This window comes from Rousettus aegyptiacus, unplaced genomic scaffold, assembly GCF_014176215.1.
Source record: "Rousettus aegyptiacus isolate mRouAeg1 unplaced genomic scaffold, mRouAeg1.p scaffold_m13_p_2, whole genome shotgun sequence".
NCBI classification, from domain to species: Eukaryota; Metazoa; Chordata; class Mammalia; order Chiroptera; family Pteropodidae; genus Rousettus; species Rousettus aegyptiacus.
This window is the reverse complement of record NW_023416295.1, coordinates 100,063,401-100,086,778: the sequence shown is the minus strand read 5'-3', so window position 1 is coordinate 100,086,778 and position 23,378 is coordinate 100,063,401. Positions and strand designations below refer to the sequence as shown.

At 36.2% G+C, this 23,378-nt stretch overlaps 1 pseudogene; it reads right to left on the bottom strand.

Annotated features, from left to right (window-relative positions):
* Positions 1-9,960: 9,960 nt before the first annotated feature.
* LOC118614051 lies at positions 9,961-10,079 on the bottom strand (annotated as a pseudogene).
* Positions 10,080-23,378: the final 13,299 nt, after the last annotated feature.

Below are 23,378 nucleotides of genomic sequence, written 5' to 3'. Positions count from 1 at the left end.
GAGCAAATAATAGTCAGGTATCAGTTTTCATCCTCTCAGACTAAATTACATTAAACCATCAACAATAATGAAAAAGCAAAAGCAAAAGGATGCTTGGTTGAAGTAATAGCCTTAAGTATTTCATGGTTAGCCTCTTTTCACACATTCTGGTTTCAAGCTGCAGCTGTGCCCGGGTTGTCCTTGCAGTAAATATATCACCAGGGCGCGTAATCTTGTTCTGTAACCTCCTGCAAATCCCAGGGATGTGCAGAATTCATCAACTCCAAGGTACGTGAGGCTGGAGTTTGAAGAGAAAATCCTCTTTCTCTTACAATTCCAAGCATATTAAAGAAATGCCTTTAGCAGGGATTTTTACTTATAGGTCCCCTTTGCCTTAGTGGTGTGGATATTGTTTAATTCTTTTGCCAAGAAGAGCTTATGGAAACTAGGATCCTGAAGGAACTCTGCATTTTGACTAGTGTCTGCCATTAATTTATTCTGTTTTCTAAAGGCTGATCCTCAGAAAAGAAACGCACTGAAATTATAATTGAAAACAGTTAATTCTGGTTAGATTGAGATTACATTTTTAAAAGATGTGCATTTATAGTTTACACTGTGTCCTACAATTTAGAAAACAGAATCGAGAAAATGTTCATAATTTGGAAAAATTTCAGAGATTTTTTAGTTTGTTTATTTTTACTTTCCAGAATTAAGGAAAGGTTGAGAAAGTGTGCTGATATGGACAGGCCCTTTGGCTCTGAAAATCAGCTCAATAGTAAATAGCTGAGATTTTCTAGCTATTCTGATCTTATTTGAGATTATACTGCTTTGTCAGGTCAGAACTTGTGTGAGAGAACCAAGAATCTACTTTCCACTTAAAGATTAGATGGGCAAGAGTCAGAATGTCTGGTTTCACAGGACACAATCTGTTCTCAACTGTAGCATTACTCTTGTTCAGTTTTCTAAGAGATCGCAGAATGATTCTGATGTGTAGGAAAGAAGCCATTATCTCATTATTTCTCCCCAAGCAGCAGATGCTTCTATGATAATAAGAAAATAAGAATATTATTGTATTTTCCTAATGGCATCAACTTACTACCCTCATGTCTGGTATTTTTCAAAGCCCATTAAAGGCTGGAATCCATGGTTTTCTTAGAAGTCCTTTCTCTTTCTCCAAAAAAACAAAAGAAAAGATTTTACTTATTTTATACACTACAATAATGTTGCAAAAGGTTCAAACAATCATTTACCATTGAAGAATAACCTAATTTCATTACATTATAACTTTCTTTAAGGGTAATTTATGCTGTCTATGAGAGAGAGAAAGATAGAGGTGGGGGAGAGAGATTGAGAGAGAGAGAGAGAGAGAGAATTACTAAAATCTCTCAACTGTCTAAATTTGTTGGGGTAATTTGATCTTTTCTTCTGGGGCACATAGGAAATAGTATTTACTGAGACTAATGTTATCAAGATGGTAGAAATTCACCCTTGATATATATATACAGGCTTTGAAATGCTGAAGAAGTAAATGTAAATGGGTAATGCTTACCTTTGTTACTCAGTTACTCAGGAAAAGATGTACTATGTGTTCCCTGCCTGCTTCCCTACTAACCCTCCTTTCTCAGCACATACCTGCCACACAAAGTATAATCTAAATTTATAATCGAATTACAGAACACAGCCACCAAAGTAAACTGTTTTCCTTAAGTCACGTTTGTGATTTGCAAAGAAATGCTTGAAAAGCATTGCTAAAACTATAATTTTTAATGACAGCTAACCATGGAAAGCATTTGATTTAGGTGTAACACATCTAACCCCAAACCATATACCTGACATGTTTGACCTGGTTATCCTTTTGCACGGATCTATCTTCTTTTATATTCGACTCTTAATTTATATAATGAGAATTCGGGTAATTAACGTAATTTCAATGGAAAAGTTCTGAACATGACTACAAACTGATATAACCCTTTAGTTCACTTTAAAAACAATTGAATAGGTTCAGAAATGTTGGTAAGAATTCAATTCACCATATGTCCACTTAATGATTATTTGGAAACAACAAGGAATAGACCTCCCACAGACAGCTCTCTTTATTACCAGATTTCTTCAAAGCATGGGCTTAGAGTACAATGCAGTTTTGAGCTTGAGAATGGATAAGAAAGAAGCTGGCCCCACATAGACTACTAAATGAATTTAAATGGTCCCTTGAATGTTATCCGGAAAGACCTTTATACAATATATACAATTAATTTTAGCCTTTTTATTTGTTTGTATTAGAAAATGTGAAATGAAAGAATCATAATGGAAGAGAAGAAGTGGAGGAATGTATCATGTAAAATTTGTACAGCAACAACAAATTCTGACTCCAGTGAGAAAAGATCTGGGTTAAATTTGAAAAATTATTCTTTAAGTTTTAGTATCCTTATTTCTAACATTGTGATATAATAACTATTTCTCTTGGTTAGTGTGAGAATTACAATAGATGATATGTAAAAATAGGTGATTTATAAAACAAAGCATAACATAAATGGGTCATATTATACTATTTGAATTACATAACAGAAAAGGTCTGGGGCATCAATATACATGGTAAAATAGGTAATATTTATGGACCAGAACTTGTTCATGCTGATTTGCACTGGCCCATGAGAGCTGATGGTTAAATTTTCAGAAATGATGTGATCCATTCGACAACATGTTGATAGTTTGAAATGGGGCTATTTACACCATGAAAATGGGCAAGTACTACAATCAGTGTTTGTTCCCTTCCCCCTCCCTCTCTCTCCTGAGACCTAGTTTACCAGTACATCGCTGGAAACGCATTCTGTAGGTATAGGTATAATTCTAGCAATCTATTGCTATTTAACAATACCACTCCTATATTTAGCAATTTAATACAACAGCTACCACTTATGATATCTCAACAGCTACCATTTGTTTTATTCTGTGCAGTGACTAGTCTTGATGTGTTACCTACACAACTGGCCAAATACATCAGACTATTGAAGATTTACTGAAAATAGAATTTAAAAAAATTCTGCATATTCTCTAAAACACAATGGATTCTTAAAAGGGTACCGAGTGTTTTGAATAATAAAAGGAAGCTAATAATAAACCTAATCAAGAATTGTTTGAGTGGCTAAGTGATTCATGTTTGTAGGGTTACAAAAGGTAGTCTCACAGGGATCTTGATATAGAAAAGGAAATATAGCTGGGTTAGAGACTGGAGTGTTATACCATGATCAAATGAAAGGAGGCCCTACTGGTGAGTACATATCACAGGAAGAGCACAGTACATGGGATGTGTGTCAGCGATGATACTCCCAGCTTCAGAAAACAGAAAACCTAATTACATTAGATTTCTCATCTCACAAAATAAGAATTCTTGAGTTTGGTGGTTGCAGGGTTGTTTAATTAAATGGTTCAATCATGTCACCTGCTATAGGCCTGCTTCTTTATTTTTTCTCTGGACGTTACCTTCACATTTGGTGGCAATATATTGTGTTGCCCAAATCCAAACATCAAGTCTTCATATGACAAAGTCTAAGGGCAGAACAGAAGATCAGTTGAGGGGAGGAGAAGTACTGGCCCTGTTTTCCTTTCTCTCTTTTTATTCAGGAAGAAAGTATTTCCCAGCTGCTACTTACAAGATTTCTTCTTATGTTTCATTGGTCAGAACTGGGTTCCATGACCATCCTTGAACCATTCACTAGCAAAAGGGGATGGATTAACCATAGTCCAATTGTGTCAATTCTCTGGAACTCTGGGGAAGACTGTCTTTTTTACACATGTCATTATTTGATATCTGAACAAAATTGGAGTTGTACTGGTACAAAAAGTAGGGGGATATGGCTATTGGGGGTGAGGGCAATGGACAGTGTCTGCCAGGTTGATTCTTAAAGTGGCATCATGGTTCTGTGGAATTGATTCATCTAAAGTAATATCTCTTTAGAAGTTAGAAATACAAGAACATGGTGTGCCGAAGAGCTGGGGGTAGGGCCCTATATAAATAGGCTGAGGTTCTGAAGAACATCAGATGAGAAATGAACAGCGGCAGAGAGTAACAGATTTATTGAGGATTTACTGTCAAGCACCATGCTAGGCACTCCCTTTTTCAACAACATATTTAATATTCAGAAAGGAAGATAGAATTATCTCTGTTGTAGGAATGAGGATCAGGAAGAAAACCATTAAGAGGTAGTGAAGCTCGGAAATAAAACTCATGTCTTTATAACTCCAGTGACAATCTGGCTCGACATCATGTTAATGAGAGCTATTTCATGCTCTACCTTATGCTAGATACCCATTTTTCTCCATTTATCTCTCGAACATTCTCACTCTTTCAACCACCCTCACACCATTATTGAAAGGGAGGAAGGCAGTGAGCAATAACAGCCAAAATCTCCCAAATTTTCTAATGTACTCTATACCGATCCACTGTCTCAAAGTTCTGTACTGAGGAAATAATGAGAAAAGCAAAAAACAATCATAAATAATGGCGATAGTACTTTGCAGTCCTGTATTTAGTGTCACTGACCTCATCAATTTGACCAATTTAAGGCAAACTGATGGTTGTATGCATCAATATCAAGGGTGACTACCCTGAATACTCAGATTAAAACTCAAATTGGTTTTGAAATTCAGAATTATTTTGATATTGGATATTTTCACGGTTAACGGCACCGAGAGACCTCGCTGCATAAATGCTTTGACCTCAGAAATTTGGTGAGATATAGAAGGAGATTACCTGTATGTCCTGATTCTTTTGAGCTGTCTGATGGAAAAGGTAGATGAATGATTGACCTCTACTAGAAAGGACATTTCAGCAAGAAAACAGTCATTAGACTCTTCGTACAGCTTTCTCAACTAGGCATCCGAGTTTATCAAAGATTATTATGTTTTCTTCTGAATCTTCAGGAAGCCACTGTATAAAGTCTTCTCTCTTTGGGATGCATTTGAAGAGGAGCTTATTTTAGGAGGCTTTCTTGGGGAGCGAAAGTAGCCAGGGGTCAATTTTGGCAGGATATTTTAATCCCATAGATGAAGTTGTTTATGGGCCCACAAACACATTCCCTTCTGTTAAATTAGAGTGAAACAAACTTACATCACTCCCCATAACATTTTCTAACGTATAATGTTTCTTTCTTTAACATATAAGCTATTTTGTAGGATGGCAAACATCCAGAAAGGATTGCAAAATTCAGGCAGTTACTCAGATTCTTGAATCCCCAAATGTTTTAATATTTGTTTTATTAAAATAATTTGCAAATTGCCAAACAATTATCTAGGTTTTGCAGTTTTTATTTTAAGAACAATGCTTTTTTAAATGATGCTTCAACCTAGGCCTGCATAAGTGATATCATATTTATAACTCTCTCTCTCTCTCTCTTTTTTTTTTTTTCCATAAAAGAGATCAGGAACTTGGTGGTAATGGATCATGAAACAAACAAACAAACGAAAAAAACAGTAACAAGAAAAACTACCCAATGGTTCCTTTATCCTAGTTCCTCTCTGCTCAAAATGTTTTTAAAAGGGGCAAGCATTTACCCGGGGAGATCATCCAACCAACAGCTTGAAAAAATAGTGCTTTTAGAAGCTTTTGGTTGTGAGAATGAATTGAGGTGATTACTAGGGTGCTTGTTTGGCCAGAGTCTTTGTTCCACTAGTAAAATGGCAGCAGTGAAATATGGAAGAAAAACAAATTTTAATAAAAGGAAAGCAACTCAAACAAAAACACGTTGCACTGGTTATAGTGGTCTTTAGGTTCTGGTAAATTAGAGCAATTGTCCCCAGTGCCCAAGTGTGGGGTATGTGTGTGTGGCACAGGCCTGCGCTGAAGAGGGGGTGGGGCCATACTGCAGCAGGGCATCTGGAAGAGAAAAATCCCTCCAGCTGTTGCTGAACAAGACTGGGGTCTAATTCATACATAATGCAGGCAGTCAATTATGCATGCCCATGCATATTATCTGACATATATGTCTCAGAGGGAACAAATAGCCATTTTCAACCCTAAGTCCTTCTAGGGAGAGTAGAATGAAAGGCCCTTTTGTCCTTTTGTGTACTTTGAAGGTGGGTCTGCAACTAGGACTGCGAGTGGGGCCTGGAAGAAACCCTGGCTGCACTGGGGAGCCCCTCTTTGACTAGTCTGGAGGGGAAACATTTTAAAGCGCATGTTAATAAAGTATGTATCTGATTATTAGCTCCCTTCCACAGGCAGCACAAATTCTCTGCTTATTTTTCCTCAGAATTTCATGCACAATGCCATCAGAAAATGTATCTTAAGCTTTTTCATCACCTACTCTTTCTATTCAATCTCCTTCTGGCATCATGATCAGGAAGAAATTAATTTCCTGCTTTGGTAGGGAAATTTTTAGCTTCCAAAATGGACCAGACTTTACTTCCTGTTCTATCTTTTCAATTCCTTTCCTTTTAAACCTTAAAAAAAAAAAAAAAAAAAAAAAAAATTCTATAATGAGAAGAGTACAATTTTAGAGCTGCTTTCCAAGCTCAACTTGCCTGCTATTTTTCAATGAATTACCAAATTGTATGATGATATGTCTTAGAGATATTTTTTAAAAATAAGAAAGCTACTCAGTGTACAAATTTATCGAGTTCATAAGTTGTGAGTACATATGATGAACCTATATGCTGATATTTATTAGCTTGCTTTTTCCTCTTCCTAGAATCTTCTCTCTTCCTTGCTGCTTTTATCCGCAGGATATATATAGTAAAGACAAAAATATTACATTGTAACCCTGATCTCTCAGGTCGGGGAGATTGGTTCAGGGTTGGTTAATGAAGTGGGATATTTTTTTCTTGGGACAAAAAACTTAGGCCGATCTTTCTATTCAAAGCTGTTACGTTCCAGAGATGTTGGCTGTAATGCTTTCCACATGTGGCAAAGAGAAAGTGAATCCCAACTTTTGTTGTCCTTGGTTGCAATTCTCTTCTGAGATCGAGTAATATTCTTTTCTTAGATTCCACGAAACATCTTGGTGTCCTCGTTCATAATAAATTGTCTTCTATGTTTAAACTAATTTGAATTGAGTCTCTGTCCCTTGTTGGAAGAAGAGTCACAAGTAATACAGCAGCTATCTTTCAAAAGAAAGCCAAACTTTGCTCCTCAGTGGGTCTGTGTTCCTCATTGTTAAGAAAGGCAGCACTTTGAGAAAAGTCGACAGGATTTAGTCCCCAAGGCTGTTTTAAATTCCTGTTTTGTCTTTTACTAGCTCTGTGCCCTTGGGTGAATCATTCTCCGATAATACTATCTCCTTTACAGTATTGTTTTTTGGTTTAGAAATAGCACATGTAAAGTAGCAAGAGTATGATAGGTATCCAAGGAATGGTAACTGTACTCTAAAAATAACTATTGCTATTACTTAAAAGGAACTCTCAAAAGTGCAAAACTGCAGTGACTCAGAGTTTATACTCTCATTTTTTTTCCCCTCTTTGTTCCCTTCCCTCTTCTCTCTTTTCTCTTTCCTTTCAGTTTATTTACCTTTTAGAGAACCAGAGATTGTGCTGGAATTCAAGTAATCACTCACTAGGTTGCTAAGGAAATAGCTAGAGAATTAGTGTAGAACATACATTTTTGAACTTACATTTTTTTGAACATACATTATTGCCAGAACAATTTTCTCAATTGTTTCAGATCCACTGCTTCTTGGTTCAATATTTCCACTATGCCCCTCTGTTTTAGTCTGGGGTCCTCAAAGATTCAGAGGCAGAAATGTACATACTAGTGGTTAACAGGGAGTGCTTATGGGAACAACACCTGTGCGAGTGAGTGAGCAATATGATGGGGCAGAGGGAACAGTTGCCCTGTGATTCTGGTGCTACTGGGCCCTCAGTCCGCCCAACCTCTTCACCTCACCCAGACACCCACCCAGGAGTTCTTGCGCCGATTTGGCCCTTCAGAGTCATCTCAAAAGAGGCAAAGCAGCCAGGCCTTTGTGCTTCGCATTCAGGACGAATCCTGGTTGCAGGCTATTGCCAGGAGAAGATGTAACCTGGAGTGAAGCGGTTTGCTTTAAAAGGAAGTCTTGGAATGGGGCTCAGCTGTGAGCAGTCAGTAGCCAGCTCTCCCAACAACTGGACGAATGAATCCTTGGGTACTGAAGCAGGTATCTGGCTGGTGCATCGCAGCATCCACCACTCTCCGATTCAGGAGTATGTCTTTCAGTCTATGTTGTAGTAACTGAATATTGGACAAAGGGCTCTATGCCATATAGAGGTCAATCATGAAAATACCTTAAGAATTTTTAAAACATTGCTCTTTGCCCCCTTGATCTCAGAATATCTGCTGACTTCTACGATTTAGGAAAACTATTTTCCAATCAGTCTACTACAAGAAAAATATTCCTTGTGACAGAAAATGATTGTAAGATGTTACCAATTACAGTCTCAGTTCTACTATCTAAACGAGGTGCTAAATTCCATGTGTTGAGGCCACCTTCATTTTAGGATGGTGCATTTTAAATCCCTAGAAGAACTAATCCTAGGAAACATATTCTGTAATCTCTGTAATCCAATAGGGCACCAAGACAAAAGACCAGCATTGTCAGCACAGGCTGAGAAAGTACCTGATGAGGCATGAAATCCAGGACCTTTACAAACTAGATGTAATGAATTAGTGAGAAATAGAGAACTAAATAGAGGAGAATTTAAAATTGTACCTTACCTTATTTTATATCTCATTCAAAATAGGATGACAACATATGAGACCATTTAAATCAAGTTGGAAATAGTTCTCTTTCTGAGGACATTTGAATGATTCATTACAGGATTTGTTTGGGTCCTAAAACTTGGCGTTTACCCATAAGGATTCTATTGTGGGATTTCCATTCTCAGGATTTTGTTGAAGACTCAATTATTCTTTCACTTATTGGGCACTAAAAGTCATTAGGTAGTTCTATTTATGTTTCCCAATAATTGTTTTGCTATCACTGTGCCTATCTAAATATCTAGTGAAATGACTAAGTTCAGAGTAGGAGAAAATATTAAGCTGTTTAGCATTATGCTTTCCAAAAAATATATTGATAAAAAAAATTATGCCTTTAAGCTACTTATATTGATTTATTTACTATGGTAGATATTTGTGGGTTTAGATGAGCAATTCTTCTTCTTTCTCCTAGGACGCCATGTAATCATATTCATATGGTTGTATTAAGGAATAAAAAAAGTTTAAGATTACGTTGACTGACGCAAATATTATCTAAGGGAATCCATGAGTTCATAATGATATAAGCTAATATGACCATGTCTTGCCCTTACCATAGTTGATTGTTCTAGGAGTGAGCATCTAACCAATGCAGGGTCTGTGCCTTCTCTTACCAGAATTTACAAATTGAATTGAGGGGAATCAGGTTCTTGTTGCCAGTGGGACCTTCCAGATGTGAAACTTGGGGAATATAATTGGCCTTGGTCCCTACGATGTAGAGCATGCCATTATGCAGAGAGAAGCATAGGAGAGAGAAATAATAGATGCACGGTGTGACTGGTCAGCTCTTATTTGATTAATTCAGATACCTCAATCTCCTTCCCATGAATAAATAAATACCCTTTGCTGTTAGTGTAAACCATATTTCTATCATCTGTAATCAAATAACAACGACAACAAAAATAAACATGCATATAATAGGAATTAAAGTCTCTCTTTCTCTTAGGCTGGTGGTGTTTTAGTTTCTTAGGGCTGCAACAACAGATAACCACAAATTTGGTGTCTTAAAACCAGAAATTTACTCTCTAGCAGTTCTGAAGGCCAGAAGTCCAAAATCAAGTCATTGGCACAGCCACACTCTCTCCAAAGACTTGAAGGGAGGATTCTTCTTTTCCTATTATTGCATTTGGTGGCTGAAGGTTTTCCTTGGCTTGTGGCAGCATACACTAATTTCTATATCTGTCTCTATTATCTGTCTGAATATCTATATCTCCGGAATCATTTCTGCCACTTATTTGTTTATCTATTCATTTTTTAAATGAATACAGCACCTGGTATTCCAAGGTGGTCTCCCATTGAAGTATTAACCAGGTCTGACCATGCTTAACTTCCAAGATCAGACAAGATCAGGTAAGTTCAGGGAAGCATGGCTGTAGACACCAGCCATTTGATTTAGGGTCCACATAAATCTGGGTTTATTTCATCCTGAGATCCTTTACTATACTTCTAAACACTTTTTCCCCCAAATAATTTTACATTTACAGGTCATTTTTAAATTGATGGTGCCTCTTAAATTCCTTATCTTAGAATCAAAGATATATCATAGTAGCTATTTTTCTTCTAAAAAAGTACTGACATGAGTAGATAGAAAGTACCTCTTGTTATTTTGATTTTTTTTCCCCCAGTACAACTTTCAAGGCCTTATATAAGACATATGAATCACACTCTCTGGAGGTGAGACCCGGAAACAGCATTTTAACACGTTTCCCAGGTGATTCACCTTTAGATGATCCAGTAGGTGTTGGCTCTCCAGGTTGGAGGATTACTGATATGAAAAAAATACTAGGTTTAGAGAGAAGGTTTTAGTCTTCACTAATTCTCTGACCTTGGGTAAGGTAAGTAATCTCCTTGGGTTTTACTCTCTTTATTCAAAGAGTGGTTCTCAAACTTCAGTGTGCATTAAGATCACCTTGATTGACGCAAATATTATCTCAGAGAATCTGAGTCCGTAATGATATAAGCTAATAGATGAATAAACAAATGGGAAAGAAGGGGCAGCTCTTACTTACAGTAGAATGCCAACTACCACATATAGAGAGAATGATAAAGTTAGAAAATCATCAATAAATGCTAAATAGTCGTAAAATTTGATGAAGAATAGAATACTTACATACTTTCAAATTATCTCCCCATAAATTACTTATTAATTACAAAGTGAAAAATAGTAACTCTACAGTAGATAAACCTGGCAGACACTACCTTAATTAAGTGATGAAAGCTAATATTACCAACATTGGGACAAAGTGTTATCACATGCCTCCTAATATGATGCACCAAGAACACAATGGCACTTTAGTGGTATTCCTGCCAAAAATGCATAACATATTTTAATTATGAAGAAATATCAGATAAATTCAAATTGAAGGGCATTCCAGAAAATAACTGGCATGTGCTCTTCAAAAACTATCAAGGTCCATAAACACAAAGACTGAGAAACTTTTCCAGTTTAAAGGAGAATAAAGAGACATGACAACTAAATATAACAAATGACACTACATAGGACAATTGATAAAATTTGAAAATATACTGTAAATTAGATAATAGTGGTATATTAATATTAAATTTCCTGATTTTGAAAACTGTACTGTGTATAAAAAATTATCTTATTCTTAAGAAATCCATACTGAAATATTTAGGGATAAAAGGACATGATTTCTGTAATCTACTATTAAATGATTTTGAGAAAGAAAGAAATGTCTATCTATTATCTATCTATCTATCCATCTATCTATCTACCAACTTACCTATCTATCCATCTTTCTAGACAGAGATACAATAATGAAGCAAATAATATCAAAATGTAAAAATTGATTAATCTGAGAACAGGGGAGTACTCTATAATATCCATAAAACTTTTCTCTAAGTTTATACCAAATAAAAAGTTAAATAATAATCCCATTCCCACTCTTTTCCCACTTTTTGGAGATGAAAACTGACTATGTGCTGCAAAGAATAAAGACCATATGAGAAGTAATGAATAATTGATTAGAGTTTAGTTGAAAGAGTTTTTTCCTGATTAAAAAATTGTTTTTATTTTTTATTTTTAAACTTTTTTTGGAAGCAGTCAGTACACTTACTATTAGAAACAGTTCATACACGTAAAGGAGGACAGTAAATGCAATAAAGTGTATGGGGGAAGTTCTTTGAAAATGTCCTCTAAGTAGTTTCTTCTACTTTACTGTGCATAAAAATCAGATGGGGATTTTGTTAAATACAGATTATAATTCAGCAAGTCTGGAGCAGGCCAAGATTCTGTATTTCTAACAAGCCTCCAGGATGCTGCTGCTCTGAACACTACACTTTGAAAAGAGATCTTGAGTCAAGAGCAGGTACTATTAGACCTACACCTGTTTTTGAAAAGTTCGTTGGAACATCCAGCCACAGCACACTTGTTTACACATTGTCTGTGGCAGAGTTAAGTAGTTGCAATTGGTCATATAGCCCACGACACCTTAAATGACTATCTGGCTATTTTACAGAAAAAGTTTAAGGGTGATATAGCGATTAAAAATCAGAGAATCTGGAATCAGAATGTCTGAATTTGCATTCTGGCTTTGCTGCATATGTACCTTCTACCATGGATCAGTCAGCTTCTCTGAATCAGTTTCCTATTTAGGGAGGGGATAACAATAGCACAGCATTGTAGAGCTGTTGGAGGTTTAAACAAAACAATACAGGTAAAAAACTTAGCATACAAATGTAAGTGTGCCTAAATGTGCCTGGGAAGTGTATTAAAAGTCTAAATTCCTAGGCTCAACTTCTAGCAATTTGATTCAGGAGGTCTAGGGTGAGGCCTGGGAGTCTGTGTTTGAAACATGCTTCCCAGAGGATTCCGATGCAAGCGACTCATAAAGCCACACTTGGAGGCAAACATTTAGCAAGTTCTTGTGTTCACCATATGTTCATGCCCACTCCCCCCATTTTCTCCCCTTTCTCTCCTCCCTCTCCTCATCTTTATCATCCCCAGGCAAGGGAATTTCTGTCTTTCCGAAGACAGCATCCTCCCTGATTCCAGATGCTTCAAATCAACTATACCCAAGTTTGCCTTCCAACTTGTCCCCCAACTCCAGCTTTAGACTTTTGTCTCTAAATTATCAATAACTCCCTGGAATGCACCTTTATTCACTTCATGCTCAGAATTCATTTTGGGTGATTATGATTTCTCCCCCGACCCCTTCCTTGTATATCTGTTACTGCTCTCCCTTGACTTCATCTTAAGATGGTGCTATGCAATTTCAGCCTGGCTGTGACCTAGGTGCAGCTTGACCTTCATCTAGTTGGAGAACTGGAGAAGACTACTTAGTGTGGGTAAGCAGTTCCTGTTGCTACTATGTGAGGACAATTGATGGAGCAGCTGAATATCTGGTCCACAGGTGATAGAAGAATGTCATTGTGGTTTCTCAACATATGGCCTCTTCCTTTGAAAGTGTTCAGCCCTAGAAGTTGTAGGTTCAAAGTGTTTTGAAAATCAATGTTATTCACATCTTACCTTATAATATATATTCATTAATATTATAGTAGACTTTGCAAAAGGCTTCTCAACTGCTCCTTCACCCCCACCCACAAATAAAAAAACTCACTGATTTGAACAGATTTTTGTATTTCTGAAGAAAGTTGTAAGATAAATATTAAAAGACTTAAGGTCACAATTTCTTAAGAACATTTTTTACCTGTCAAGAAATCAATGGTATCTGATAATTTTTCATTATGCACCAGTAATTAATTTAGCAGTTAACAAAATCAGTCACTGAGTCCTTTGGAAGAGCCTCGAATTACCCTTTGACATCCCAATTACTGGAGGAATACAAGGTGTCTTTCTCGAAGACGTAGGGAGTGTTAGAGCTCATTTCCGAGCTCATTGAAAGTCACAGCTTAATACCTTTTTTACAGTTCAGAATTTCTCCTCTAGAACCACCTTTGGCCCTTGATTAGACTATTCTCAAGGTGTAATTTTTTCCCCCTTATACAAGCTATATCAGGTAGAACACCATGCTTAACAAAAGCGTTTTGCAAATGCTTTGAGCTTTTTTAATATAAGGTAAAAGAAAAAGAAGAGTCATATTTATCTCATCTTATTTTCAGTTATAGAAATTGTCATTACTTTAATTTAAGAAATTGAGGCCCTGACTAAACATACAAACTATTTTGACTGGAATTCACTTACTCAGCAAAAATGGTTACATTTGGTTGTGATTTTTATATATTACTGCTTTTTTTTTTTTAGCACAATACGTGGTCATTTAACTTTCTTTTTCACTTTTAGCAGTGTATTGAATTATAAATTATTCTCCTCACTTTTTCTCTATCTATAATCTCCCTCCCACCTCATTCTATAAGTGTAAGACATTAGTATATTGGAGCAAAGATGTAAAGATCAAAAGTTGAAAGAATAGAGACAGTCACGATAAGGATGGTAAGAGCATGAGGAATAAAATAATCTTGTATTTACATATTTTTAAAAAAAAAAATCATAAAAACCCAAATGTGAATGAACTATTCACTTCCTTGATTAATTTCTTTGCATTCAATTCAAAATCAGTTTTTTTCAGTCTAAGAGAAAAACTTGCTATTGTAACAATGTTACTATTTATTGATTATCTTTTGCTAGGCTGTGTGTTAAATATTCATTTACTTGATCAATCATTCACTTTTTCAATAATAATAATAGTAATCATAATCATAACAACAACAATAACAGTAATAAAATGGTAAGTCCCTGCTCCATGCATTGTTTTAGTACCAAAGTGCTGGAGATAAAACGAAGTGTGTGTCTCCTCTCATGAGAGAGGACATTATATCTTGGAAGAGAGACACTAAGTATAGAAACATACATACATATATGTACAATATAAAAGGGAATGGAGAGAGAGGAGGCTGAGAGTCTCAGATAAGCTATTCAACAAAGGCTGTTTAATAAGCCGGCATTTGAACATAGATCTCAAAGTAGTACAAGAGCGATCCCTGATAATAATATCTAAGGGAAAGAGTGTTCCAGGTAGAGAAAAGTGGAAATACAGATATTCAAGGGAAAGTATGGCAAACAGTGTGGTTATAGTGGAGTGGGTAAGTGGGGAGAATGCAAAGAAATGAACCAAGGAAGTGAATGGAAGGTAGATCATATAAAGCTTCAAAATCATAAGGACTTTGGAATAAACAAGAGAGATGAAAAGTCATTGGAAGGTTTTGAGCAAAGGAGGGACATGACCTGAATTGTTTTAAAATGATCATTAAGTTGATAGATTGAGAAAACAGTGAGAGCACAAAGATGAAAATGGGAAAACCGATTAGAAAATGTTTGCAATTAATGTCTAGGTTGAGCATGATGGAGATTGCCTAGCTCTTTACCAAACCCATTTCCTCTTTCTCCTAGGCATACAAATAGACTCTTTTGTAGTTAGGTATCACCATATAACTGACTTCTGTTAAATGAGTAAAAGTGATGAATGCCACATTCAAGTCTGGCTCACAAAATCTCCCTCGTGCATCCCTCCATGCTCTTTTGCTTCTCCAGCTTTGATGCCAATGTTGGAAGTACAGAGTCACAAGATGAAAGAAGTTAGATTCTGGAACCACTGTTTAGATGAGAGCTGCCTATTGATCAAGAAGGCAAAACAAACTTTTTTGGTGTTAAAACACTGAGATATTCTGATGTAGCCTTTACTATTATCTACATTGAGAAGTAATAGAACACTTTTCCTTGGACCAAGATGATGAGGAATGGTCAAATTCTACATATATTTAACAGAGTAACAGGATTTTCTGAGGAATTGTATGTAATATGAAAGAGTGGAGCCAAGGATGATTTGAATGTTTTTGCCTCGAACATTTAACGTAAGAAACTGCCATTTATTTAGATGAAAAGATTGGAGGAGGAATAGTTCTGTAGGTAGAAAATCAAGAATGTAATTTAGACATATTAAGATTGTGATGCCTGATGTATCTTCATAACTATTTTATCATATAAATATTGTCATATTCATTTTTAAGATGAGAAAATAGAGGCTTGGTGAGGCAAATGATTTGCTCAAGGGGCAACCCTATGTCTTTTGATTGGAACATTTAATTCATTTACATTTAAACTAATTGTTGCTAGATATGTAGTTATTGTCATTTTATTATTTATATTTTTGATTTCTTCTTTTTCTTCTTAAAGGAGTACCTTTAACATTTTTTAATAATACTGTTTTGGTGGATAAACTTCTTTAATTTTTTCTTGTCTGGGGAGCTCTCTGTCTTTTGATTCTAAATGATAGCTTTGCTGGGTAGAGTAATCTTGGTTGTAGGTCCTTGTTTTTCATTACATTGACTATTAAGTGCCAATCCCTTCTGGCCTGCAAAGTTTCTGCTGAGAAATATGCTGACAGTCTTAGGGGAGCTCCCTTGCAGAAAATTAATTGCTTTTCTCTTGCTGCTTTTAAGATTCTTTCTTTTACTTCGAACTTTAGCATTTGAATTATGACGTGTCTTGGTGTAGGCCTCTTTGGGTTTATCTTCTTTGGGACTCTCTGCACTTCCTGGGCTTGTATGTCTATTTCCTTCGCCAGATTAGGGACGTTTTCCATCATTATTTCTTCAAGTAGATTTTCAATTTCTTGCTTTCGCTCTTCTCCTACCTAATGATGCAAATATTGGTATACTTGATATTATCTCAGATACTCCTTAAAATATCTTCGTATTTTTAGATTTTTTTTTCTATTGCTGTTCTGATTGGGTGTTTTCTGTTACCTTATCTTCTAAATCTCTGATTTGATCCTCTGCTTTATCTAATCCCTCTAATGTATTCTTTATTTCAATTATTGCATTTTTCATTTCTTACTGGTTTTTTATTGTGTTTTATATTTCCATTTTCATGTTTTCTATCCCTTTGTTGATGTTCTCACTGAAATTATTGAGCATTCTTATAACTAGTGTTTTGCACTCTGCATCTGGTATTGTTTAGTTCCTTTTCTGGAGCTTTGTTCTATCTGTTCATTTGGGTCATGTTTCTTTGTATCCCCATTTTGGCTACCTCCCTGTGTTTGTTTCTATATATTTGGTAGAGTTGCTATGTCTCCCAGTCTTAGTAGAGTGGCCTTGAGTAGCAGGTGCCCTGTGGGGCCCAATGGTGTAGTCTCCCTGGTCACCTGAGCCAGATACTCCAGGTGTGTCCTTTGTGTGGGTTGTGCGTGCCTGCCCTCCTGTTGTATGTAGTTGAGCCTTGGTTGCTGTTTGCACATCAGTTGTAGGGATTGACCCTTGGGTCGATTACTATTGAGGACTGGCTGGTGACTATAGTGAAGGAGCTATTGTGCAGGGACCGACCCTATGGAGCAGGATTTTTTTTAGCAGGGCTCTGGTGCTTGCTCAGTATATCCTTTGGGTGCGTCTTTTGTAGAGGTGGTTGGGTAGTTTGGTGTGGTCTGAAGCACACCAACAGGTGTATTGGTTCTGGGACCTCTTGGGAGGGGTTCTATTAACAGCCAAGGTCAGCTGTTGTCCACGCCCTCCCCAGGGCCACTTGATATGAGCCACAAACTGATCTGCAGATGATTGCCACTTGTACTGGACTTGAAGATGCCTGGAAGAGGCTAAGCTCTGAACTGAGTCTGGGTGCTGCTAGTGCCAGGCTTGGGGCTGCTTAGCAAGAAGCACGGGACATGCTGAAGCCAGATGCTGCTTGTTTGGGGTTTGTGAACCTTTGAGAAATTTTAAGAAAGTCTGTAGTATGAGCCAAGACAGGATATTTGTGTGGAAAAGTCACAGGAAGCAGCTGGGTGGACTCAAAAGTAGGGTGGGACAAAGTATCAGGGAATCATCAGGGTGGGGCAACCAGAATTAGCCAGGTTTATGGAGACTAAGATAAAGTGCCTGCCTGCATCTGCACACTGGGTGAGAGGACAACAAAGGAATGATGGTTCTGCTAGGATTTCTCTCTAGGAGAAAGCTGCCCATCTAGACCTCATCCTGAAGCCAGAAAATTCAGTTGCTCCCCTTATGTCCAAGGCACCTTTTGAGCTACCGCCCCAGTGGTGAAACTCAGAAGGAGTGAGTCTCTCAGAAGGTTTATAGGTAGGCCCTTTAAGAGAAATGCCTGACATTCCAGCAGCGTTCTGTCTCCTTTAGCCACAGTCTCCACTGGTTTTCACAGCCAGAAGTTGTGGGGACTTCTCTTTCTTTTGCCTTCTAAGACATGGAACCATTATTTTAAAATTATTCGTAAAGGGAAAAGATTCGTTTGCCCTGAAAAAAATTAGGATTGTTTCTGTAGGAATGCAAAAAACAAGTTGGAGTAAATATTCTACTCTTAAGATGTGGAGTGTTTTAATGTTCTTAGCAAGACAGAATTTTGAAAGCAGGACTTTGTAATGAGCAAAGGATTTATTTCTAATATCTTTTAGCTACCATCAATATTAAAGGCCTACCCTTTTAGATTATAAAGTTTCTTCTAAAGCATAGTGTCTCTTCTACTATTTAGACTGTGAGGCTTAGAGCCCTTTGGAAGAAGGATACTATGATTTAGGGAAAGTTAATGCCAGAGACTTAAATGAGGAGAAATTCTGCTCCTTCTACTCCAATGGCATATGGGAGGAGAGGGAAAATAGAAAGAGAGTAAAGAAAACTGATATCTATATCTCAGTCTTAGTGTCAATTCTCCCTCTTGGGCTAGAATTTTGACCAAGAGAACACAGTAAGTTCATTTTGATGTATAAGGTTTTAAAGTATCTAAATTTGTGGACTGCTTCACCAGAATAACCTGAGAGAGGTTGGCTGCAGTGTTTTAGATAGAGACCAGCTTATGGTACGGGACTGCATTTAGCATGAAGTGGGAGCAATAACGCAATAGTGGTAGAGAGAGGCAAATCAATAGATAAGCTTGAAAAAAGTTCACTAGCTTGCTGAAAACCTAAGTAGTTGTGCAGAGAATTTAAATATTCCCACATGTCCTGATGAGTCAACATAGAAATCTTGAGAGTACGGTAGATTAGCTAAATTCTGGAGTTGGAACAATGAGGCTGCAGAATGCAGGGACTTTGCTTCTGGATGCTGAAAACTCAGAACTTAGATATGTGTTCTAAATTATAAGCCAGGAGGAACCAAGTTTATCTCAATTGATAATAGTCCATTAGCAACTGCAATGCAGTTGCTAATCTGCTACACCAGATTAGCAACCGTATTGCAGGAACCAGTGAAGACCTTCTGACAGTCTGTAGATTAGAGGTTGCCTCACTATGTCTATCAAATTGAACTGTCACTTCCCGGTACACAGATGACATCTTGAGGATGAGTAAGAGAAGAAAAGAAAAATCTGAAAGACTGAGGAATCACCTGAAATACAGTGAGTCAATCAACAGAGATTATTTAAATGGAAACATATTGGGATATCATTTGGTAAATTTAAAATCTGACTCCTCATCTGCCAGTGGGGTTAAAATTCAGAAGAAAGATTTGAGCAGTTATAGAAAAAAAAATTTTTTTTTCTCTGCCCACTGGATTCCCTATGCATGGCTCATTCAACCATTACATTTTTATTTAAATTGCACTCTTTCTCTGTTTATTAAGACAAGTGTGTAAACAGAGTTAATTCTCTAATCCACTGTCCAAAGAAATTTTCATTCATTTTTTTTATTGGGTTTTTGGTTTTTGTTGTAATTTTGTTTTATTTTAACTTGAATGTGTCCAGGGAATTAAGGAACCCTTAGGAAAAGCTCGGAAATGGTTTCTAGTTAACTATGGTAGCAAGCCAGTGAAATCAAGAAATTCAAGCACCCTCATGAGAAAAAATGTACAAAGGAAAGATCATAAATCATTGTGCAATTGATACCTTCTGTCTTTTTCCACTCACTCATTTCTGATTATTGTTGCTCAGATTTTTCTTTTTCTGGATTTTCTTGTTTTTGCTCCTGGAGCCCTGCCAGAGACTCTTAATTTGCTGTTTGCTACTAGGCCTTATTTTTTAGATCTGCCATTAACCACTTGGTAGGGCTTCAAATTTCACCACCTCCTGTTCTTAGGGAAGAGAGAGCTTAAGACTGTCTTTTAGTTCCTCTAGAAAAAACAGGGTGAGAAGTAACCTGTCCCACACCACTAGCATCAAAACCTCTAGAACTGGTCTGCAGCGGTAGCGAGGCCTTTCCAGAACCAACTCCCAGGATGGTAGTTGTTAGATGTGGAGGGTGCCATTTTCACAAGAGTAGCAGCAACAACAATAATAAAATTGGCAAGAGATATAAGTAATAAGTAGATAAAGGAAAACTGACTGAAGTGTAAGAACTAGCTTTCAAAATAAAACAAAAATAAAAAGAGCTATTATGTAAGCAAAAAAAACCAGAAAGGTAGATTTTACATTAAAAAAATTAAATTTCAGCTATTCTATCCGACTTCAAGCAAAGTCCAGAAGTAGAAATATTTTTATAACAAAAAGAAAATCTGTTGTGGTGCTAATTTACATTTTACCCTAACTTAAAAATATTATAAAAATTGTCAAACATATGTAAAAGCAGAATTCTCCAATTCTTGTTATTAAACAGACAAACAAACAAACAAAACTAAAAGGAAAAATGAAATATGCCTAAGACCCCTGAATTTTTTAATATTTTGGAAGAATCTCACATGATATCTGCAACAAACAAATATTTTCTGTTTGTTACTGATAATGTTATTAGAAATCTAATTTCCTTCTAGTTCTTGTCTTTCATGAACTGAATTGAAATATAATTGACATGTAACATATTAATTTCAGATATATAATACAATGATTTTTGTATATATTGGGAAATGATCACCGCAATAAGCCTAGTGTTAACATCTCTCATCACATAGCTTCAATTTTTTTTCATGTGATTAGAACATTTCAGATTTACTCTCATAGTGACTTTCAAATATATAACAGTATTATTAACTCTAGTCACCAGGCTATACATTACATCTCCAGTAATTATTTATTTTATAATTGGAATTTTGTATCTTTTGACCATTTTTACCCATTTGCTCACCCTCTGCCTCTTCCATTTCTCCCACGCCACCCCCTTTTACTGTATAGCAGGAGAAAAGCACTCAGGAAGGACCAACTAACACTAGAGGTATTGCAGCATCAGGCTGCTGTCCTACACTCACTAAATAGCTGCTCATTGTGGTTCCTCCTCTATTTCATGGATGCAATTAACAAGGTCGTTCTAGGACTGTAGAAGAATTCTATTCCTTTCCTTTCAGCCCTCTTTAAGAACTAAAATTTTAACCAGGTTCTGAAAATCCATGGTTTAAATATGTTGACTCTATTGCATTATAATACATTTGGGGGCTATTGAGCCATTCTGTATCTTCCTTTGCCTAAGTAAACTCATCATATATTTTTTTTAACTAGGCAAATTATAATAACAGCTTACATTTATTGAAAATTGCTTGCTAAGTTCTTTAGCTGGGTTTCCAGTTTAATTCTCACGTTAATCCTGTGAAGTAGGTACTATTTTTAACTCTGTTTTACTGATGAGGAAATTGAGACATGAATGGTTAATTACCCTATCCAAGATTTCAAACCTATAGAAACGACAGAGCTGTACTTTTAACCCAGGAAGGCTGACTTCATAGTCTAAGCTCATAGACATAATATTCTAATGGTTCCTATATATAAAAGCACTTGGCTCCACACTTAGTGAAAAGTCAATAATAACTAACAAACAACTGGTCTACCTACCTTAAACAATTTGTTTCTGGCTTTTTATATTATTATTCTTTGTTGGAGATCAATTCTACGCTTTCATGAATGTAATACATTAGTTCCTCTTGCTAAAGTGTGTTGCACATTTACATATGATATATAATATACTGATAGGCTTCTAATGGATTATGATTTTGCTCTTGAAGTCTTTATTTTTAATAATTTTTTGATAAATCTTTGACACATAGTGTTCTTGAAAACTTGCTAAATATTAAAATTAATTTAAATATAAAATAAGTTATTTTTTCAAACATTCATAAAGCTTAAATATAATTCCTAGTGAAAACAGATATTTAATTGAAGAAGTTAGTTGTTCTTGGAGCATTTGCTTTTGTTCATTTGTTGTTTTATATGTCAGGTTGCTCCAGCTTCTATTTTGTAAAAATACTTCTAATATCTTAGCCTTGATGGTAAAAATATAGACCATTAATTCATCAACTAGTTTGTAAGTGACTTCTCAGTGCTGGTTGGTCTCTCACTGAAGAGACAATGATGAATAAGCACTTTTCAAACTTAGGAGACAAGTTAAGGAGTGGAGTCGACTATTAATTAAAGTACAATGTGTGAAGTGCTATAGTAGAGGTACATACAAAGCTCTAAATCATTATGGTAGCATGAAGGAGAGAGGGAAGGGAAGGACATCATCAACTCAAGAATTAAAGATCAGAAAAATATTCAGAGAAGAGGTCCTTCTCTTCAAGGTAAAAACTGTTCTTTAATTAAAGGACAGTTGAGTACTGTCAGAAGGAGGTAGGTGGTAGTGGGTGTATGATCAAGAGGAAAAACATTACAGAGCCACGATGAAAAGGCATAGAAACCAATGGACAAGGTGTGTTCAGGGAAATGTAAATAGTTTGGTTTGTCTGAGCCATCACATTCAAACCAGGGGGTGGTAGGAGAGGAAACTGGAAGGGTAGGTAGGCCAGCAGGTGCTTAGGAAGCGTTGTGAGTAGCGTGCTGATGGATATACGCTTTACACTATTGGTGTTAATAAAAGATTTTAAGTGACATGGTGATATGATCTTTGATTTTTAAAGACAGCTCTGGGAGCAATATCAGCAATGATCCTGGAGTGGAGAGAGACCAGTTATGCTGGATACCAAGTTTAAACTTGATATAATATTCAGCATTTGCAGTGCTAAAGATAATTTTAGCACGCCAGCACTTACAGTGTAGGGAATGTCATGTATTACACTTGTCTGCTCAGGACCCAAAACACCACATACTTTCAGTATGTATTAAATAACAGTACATATTTCTTCACATGTGAGAAAAAAGAATTGAGAAGATTTCTTCATGAGAAAAGTTGAAATAAAGGAATATGACCTGCATGAATAGCTTTATATAAAACCAAACCTTATTGTTAGTAACTCCAAGAAGACAATATCTCAGGCTATCAGAGATTATAATTTCAGTTTTGTGGGACATCAAAATCACATAACAGTTTCCAAGAGGTGGATTAATACATTATTTATCATTTAGTTCTGTCTTGACACCCACATGTCATCTGATGATATTAAACTATACACTTTGAAAAAAAACTTTTTTTTTTTCTCTAAAGTTATTTAACTAGCTAAAGCAGGCCACTGTTTTTTGTAGCTAAAAGAAGAAAATATATTGGCTTTCATCAGAGGAAAAGTCCATTCTCATTCTAAATCTTAGTAAAAGAGCTCCATGAGTAATGCCAAAGACTGCTTACTATTTCATCTTTCACCTGCACATTCAGTTTTTACAGATTTAACTATAACATTCAACTATTACCACTAGCTTTTTAATAGGAAAAAAATCATAGTTAAAAGTATTGTACAATGTTTTCAAGGTACAGTTTGATAGTTAAGAAAAAAAATGTTTTTCACTTTTGAAAGAGCTAAAATGTGTTTGTGGAAAAGTACATAGACACAATCATATATCATACAGCAGAGTAAGAGATACAGTTATGTGCCAAGCCTGGGAATTGTGAGATCAGGGATTGAAGAGAATAAA